This window comes from Montipora foliosa, chromosome 8 (genome assembly GCF_036669935.1).
Source record: "Montipora foliosa isolate CH-2021 chromosome 8, ASM3666993v2, whole genome shotgun sequence".
Lineage (NCBI taxonomy): Eukaryota > Metazoa > Cnidaria > Anthozoa > Scleractinia > Acroporidae > Montipora > Montipora foliosa.
In genome coordinates this window covers 23,212,264-23,218,655 of record NC_090876.1, presented here as the reverse complement: position 1 = coordinate 23,218,655, position 6,392 = coordinate 23,212,264, and the positions used below count along the sequence as shown (strand labels likewise).

Here is a 6,392-nt window from a genome sequence, read left to right as displayed (position 1 = left end):
AATGAGTTATTAAAAACGCTGTTCTTTGGTAGACGTTAAATTGTATAGCACCTGTTCTTTCTATAAGATGTTATTATTGTTATTGCAATTTTCAAATGGTCGAGCCGTGGAAGAAGAATTAGGTGGCAGCAGCATCCTCTGAAGTACGATAGTTCCTCTGATCGACAAGCTTGTGGATCGTTTCGATTACCTCTCCACCTTAAGCAACGAGCTCTCTCAATGGTAGATACCAAAGGTTATGCCATAAAATAGTATCAGAAAAGAAAAAAATCTTCCTGGATTAGTCCAACAAAAAAGTAGCGTGTCAATCAGTTTGGATTCCTATCGGTTTTCAAACAAAATATAGCGTAGATAAAAAGAGAGAAAAAACTTAGGATTGAGCGGGACCTGAACCCATGGTATTCGTGTACGGAGTGTAATGCGAAGTAAACGACGACGGTTACGACTACGACGACGCCACAAAACAAAAATATCATTGGTTAAAAGAGGAAAAACTGATCGTTCTGCATATGCGGCATGCATTTGTGTACATTTCTCTCCCGTACTCGATAAAACAACCAGGTAAAATGACCATTTTCAGGTTTTGAGGACAACGTTGACAAACAACAGTGCAACTTTCCTTCTCTCTCTTTGCTTAAAATGCGTAGGTACCAATCTGATTATAGCATGCTTCGCCCATATTGTACAACATAAACAAGATGGAAACATCGTGAAACACTTAGGGGAGCTCAAACTAATAGTTTGAAGTGACGTTTTCGTCGCAGTAGCCGTCGTGGTTTCTTGAACTCCCTAATTGCTGAAGATGTGCTCGATTGCCCAAGGAGAAAAACTCGACACGGTACGTGTGATGGTTGCGACAACACAGGTTTATTCTATTTACGGAATCAAGATATTAAATTTCATTTACAGTGACAAAACAAGGGTGGAAACGTTTGTTTTCATCACATTAACTCTTCATAAACAAAGACCTCAGGTTCACGTGCAGACTGGATTTTGAATAAATATCCGCTGGAAACTGATGCTTCTAGGCGCACGATATTGGCCTTTTGCACTACTAATGCGGGGGCAGGATAACAATTGCTTTAGACAACAGTCGCTGTTGGCACTGAAGTATACAACCCGATATTGCTTGTGCTTCAGAGTCACTGATGTAAATCATCCGGTCGGTTTCTCGGAAAACCCTAATTAATGGTAAGCCACAGGTAGCCCAGGGGAAGTTCGAAAAATAAAAAAACAATTAACGTAAACTATCAGCAGTGTCTTTCAAGAAGTAAATTTAGTCTCATTCGCGCGAGTAGATTCCAGTTGCCAGTGTGCTTTTATTCATTTCTATCGGGAAGTGCGGACACGCTAGGATCAGATTATGGCGAAAATTTAATGCATCGATCAACTCGAAACTTCAAGACCAATTTTAATGGCAGTGAGTTACACCATAAATAACAACACAGACAAAAAAGTCAATGGCATCTGTAATGACCTTATAATTTTTCGCGATAAAAAGACATCCGATGTCCTTACAAGTGTGGCAAGACTTCCATTTCAAGGCCCTGGCGTGAAATGTAAGATACTCTTGACCGACAGTTTAGTTTTCATAGACATTTTCCGGTACGCAGGATTCACGAAAATGAATTTTAAATAAGCTGAGGCCAGACTTGTTGGTTTGCCTGTGCACTTTTCTCGAAAGTTCCGTATTTTTTAGAATGTTTCTGAACGTAGTTGGTTTTTTTGCTCGACTTTTTTCCTTCGTTGGTTCAGTTTGAAATACTTCTTGGAATCATCGGATTGAGGTTTGGAATTGAAGGTACGCTAAATTAGTTGTATACATGTATACAAATATACTGACACAGTCTGATTTGGTTGGAAATTATTTCATGGTAATTAAAGTCGGGGTTCGCCTTTATTGGGCTAAAATTAAGCAAGTAAAATTCAAGTAAATTCAAGACTAATCTTTTGTTGCAAAACTTCAACCAAGACGATCTAACGGCAAACAGCATTCTAAATAGCCGCTACCTTTCGATAGAACTAGTAAGGAATCAGTAAGTATACCGCTCGTTTTGAAGCAGCGCGACTCTGACAAATACGTGGTTTTTTTGTTTTTGTTTTTTTTAATTTAGCCGATAAAGCTAGACGATCATACACAATGATTTACCTTAAAACTAAAAAATGGAAAAATCAAATGCTTCAAAAACATCTCTGAGGCAACTCCTTGTTACTTGAACGTGCTAAAGTTGATTGCTACAGCCAAAAGCGGAAGCAGAGTTGGAGAAATTAAGACTACGGGAAAATTCAGCCTCATTTATTGGCTTAGCCCCCCTGCATAAGTGTTCGTTTTGTCTAAAAAATCTTACTTTTTCTGGATTGAGCTTTCATAGTAAATACAGAGAATTGCCTCTTATGTAAGGAACCGTTTTGCATGATCGATTCACTGACCGATATTGCACAATTGAAGCGGTGCTTGTCACCTTTATATTCACATGCAATTTCAAGTTAGGAAAAACGTGACTTACGCTTAGGAAATCGTATGTCATGATTTAAGAGCACGAGCGAAAGTTTCGAATACTGCACTCGTCTGAGAACTTTCGATTAATTACTCAACAGAATATCGCGTTTCTGATTGGTCAATGACTATTAGAGAATAAATTTAAAAATCGTATGAACTTACACATTGCGTGATTTACGGTCATTCGTGAGGTTTTAAAATTGTTCAAATTGCACTCGCTCACGGCTCGTGAGAGTTTGAGAACTTTTACGACATCACTTTTGCCCATAAATCTCAAAATAACATAACTAGTAAATTCGTGTAGCCCAATTTCAATTGCTTCATGCTCCCATTGTGAACGCGGATGATAACAACAAGCAAGTGCGTCACAAAGAGAAATCTTCCCGCTAGCGACTTCAGCAGTTTGCATTCAAAAACGGGGAAATACTTCTGCAATAAGCGAACCAATTGTTTTATAACATTTTCAACGAGGTAATTTAAATTTTGTACAAAGGAAAATTTCCTTTAATTTGTTGCGGAAAAGCATATCGCCACGTTTCAACGCTCTCGTCGCAGATCATCAGTGGAGAAAAAAAAATTGTCAGTTGAATTCATACATAAGTAGTTTGATATCTATCTCGAGGGATCATTCGGGACAATACCCGGTCCGATACTAACAAAAGATCATTCCTCAGCCCTCGGACTGGTTTAGTCGTGTAATAAATATGTGCAATGAACTTTATTTGCCGATTAAACACAAAATTTTGTTTGTTCCGTAAAAGTACCTATCCGGACACGGAAATAATGGAATAGTCTACGAAGTAATGATGCTTCAGGGAGAACATGTCTCTACAGTGATTTATAACTGGTGTGCAAGTGGCTTTAAAAGTAATATATAGATTTGGCCAAGCCTAAAAGCGGAGCTCCCTGGTTATTTATTCATACTGCCTGTAGGGTTAGTGAAAATAAAATGTTTCGAATTGTCCACGTTTTGATGTTTCCGGTTGCGACTTAAATAAATAAATTATTTTCTTTGCTTTCTTCTATAGAAAAATTCATTCCCTAACTAGTGAATTCCACGGTAAATTTTACGCTAAAAACCGATATCGCATGAATCACAAAACGATGAGTACGATATTGGTTTTTCGAGTGAAATTTACTTTGGAATTCACCACTTTGGCAATGAATTTTTCTTGAACCGCATGAGTTTTAAAAGAAAACAAGCACACCCTCAGCGAGCGAATGGAAAAGTAAAAGAGCCATTTCAGAGTCAGCTGTCAATAGCAAGCGAATAGGAATTACGCTAAAATTAGAAGCCATAAAAACGAAAACGAGATTTGATTTCTTTCGTTGAAACACACCAGCTTGGCTTGGAACAAGAATCTGCAAAATACGGTAATGCAATCAAGAAAGGACTAACTTCAAACAAGATCCGCTCCAACACTTAAACGTTTAGGTGCTTTAAACAAACTTCTGAAAACACAAGCTAGTGAGATTTCCCCCTAATTTTACGAGAACTCATTGCGATTACGTGTTTATAACATAAGGGCAAAATTATCTTGTCACTGTCGAGGCACAACGATAAAATTTGGGCAAACGGATGAAAAAAAGTACTTGTTCGCTCGCATTTTAAAGTAAAATAAACAAACAAACAAATCAACTTTTTCTTTATGTCCAAAAGAGTACAGATAATTGTTATTTAATTCCAGTTGACAATAAAAATTCAATTTTCATTCGTGAACAAACGAAAAACCGATTAAACCACCTTTTAAAAATACGCATCCACTTTAAATAACGCATCCGTAAAAATATGAAACGGTTTAGTGCCCAAGGAAAGAATTTGTGGAGTAACTTCTCCCACTAAGTATGAATTATTACCAGAGATGCCAACCTATGGAGATCTAAAATCTGGAGATTTTTTCCTTCCGGTCTCCCCATCTCTCCCCCTCGATCAATCTACCAACTCCCCTCCCCTCCTCTTCCCCAAAAAACGCACCCACCCATCCCCCAGCAGCTCCTTCAGAATACAAGAATATTCTGCCGCCATTGTGAATTTGCGGGAAAACAGGGTACTTATGTCAATAATTTTTATTGGTTTATCGGAGATCCAATCAAACAATCGGTTATATGGTTATGATAGCTAAAGAAAGCCATTTTGTTTAGTTCTATTAACGTGTGTTTGAAACTCAGAGATGAAGAAATGCATTAACAAACAATGAAACGAGTTAGAAAAAATCGATTTTTTTTAAACTGTGGGGATGCAATTTGAGTCTGGAATGGAGAAACGTCTGGGAAAGGTTCAGAGTCGTTTTTATCCGGGAGATTTAATGACCCGTACGGGAGACCGGGAGATTTGTTCCGTATCCGGGAGACTCCCGGATAATACGGGAGAGTTAGCACGTATGTATTATTGGTATTCTGTTTCGTCGTTGTACTTCTCTTTCGCTCTCCTTTCGTTTCTTTTCTTGACATAGGTCCTCCAGGAATCATGTAACCTTATCAGATCTTATAAAGATATGCCAAAAATTGCAATACAGAGAAAAAAGCAGCTCTAAACAAATTTAAAATAAACACTCAGCTTTAAGGATGTTTGCGCGAAAATCTTCCCACAGTGAATTTTGTTTCATTTCTCGCCTGACGTTAGGTCATAAATTACTTATTCCAAATTAAAAAAAAATAAAAAATGGGGGGTCGCCGACTTGTTTCGGAGAAAAAAGGCAAGGGAAAAATGCTTTAATTTCGATACATAAGTCATCAGAAAGGTATGTAGCCTCATCTGTCGAAAATCATAAAAATAACAGGTTAGAGTGAACGTTTTTTACTTGCCGCTGGGGATGTCGTAAACAGTGGAGTTAAACCTTAACGATCGTTTTCGCAAGCGCTAGCCTTTGTAATTAATTACTTCCGGAACTCATATTACAGTCGCGTTACCTGTGCAGTAAAAGTGGAGCAAAAAAGATACCACTAAATTTCCAAATGGTTTCTCTTCCGACTTAATATTTACACACAGTTTCCGTGGGGGCCCGTATCTAACAGAAAATGTTAAGATTTTTGAATTTTTTTTTCAAAATTAAGAAATGCACGAGGTCCCTGAAAATTGAGAAATGTATTTCAGTCGTTCAAAAATAAATTTTAAGGTGAATTTAGCAGCAATAGTAACCATTGTTATATAGCTGGAGTTTTTCCCGCTACAGCGCGCCCATTCATTGGCTAGTTCATGGTCACATGGCATTTAACAATGAAACTGTTTACCGCCAAATGCCATGAGCGGGCAACATTGCGAAAACTATTACGTCAAACGGGGAACAGTTCACTGTTACCCACCAAATGTTGACGCTGTTGCACGTGATCAGAGCGTGCAGTTGAAGGTGGCCTGATGTTGTCGCTGGAATCTGGGCGCTTCTTTCAAAATGTTTGACCCATTTGTTTTGCTATATAACAAATCACTTAATGACTGGTCCCTCGGGAAACAGTTCATTTTGTTTCCCTCGGCTGAGCCTCGGGGAAAGATTGAGATTCTCGGGAAACAAAATGAACTGTTTCCCTCGGGACCAGTCATTAAGTGTTTAATATCATACATAACATGTCATAGCACCTCATGTTGGGTACACTAGAAGGAAACATTTCAGTTGCAATATTATATTTTGCTATAGTCGTTTCAAGCAAAATGCCAATTGTTTGCTTCCCTCCAAATTATAGAAATAAACATAGACTAGGTTAATTCTGAAATTATAGCCAAAACAACAATATTCCAAGTTGAAAATTTGATTCAGAAATCCAGCTCACTAACGGGGAGGATTTTACTGTAACAAAATATTACTACAGATAATAATACGCTTTGTAGTGGGTTAAGGTGACAACAAGAATAATTAATCACGACTTGATTTTATCCTCCAGCAATAAAACAGCAGGA

The 6,392-nt window shown here is 37.9% G+C and overlaps 1 protein-coding gene across 1 annotated transcript in view; it reads left to right on the top strand.

Annotated features, from left to right (window-relative positions):
- Window positions 1–1,691: 1,691 nt before the first annotated feature.
- LOC137967957 (sacsin-like) overlaps window positions 1,692–6,392 on the top strand; it is a 40,588-nt gene continuing 35,887 nt past the window's right edge. The window contains 1 exon segment of the mRNA XM_068814559.1: window positions 1,692–1,801. The gene's annotated coding sequence lies outside the window, so the exon portion shown is untranslated.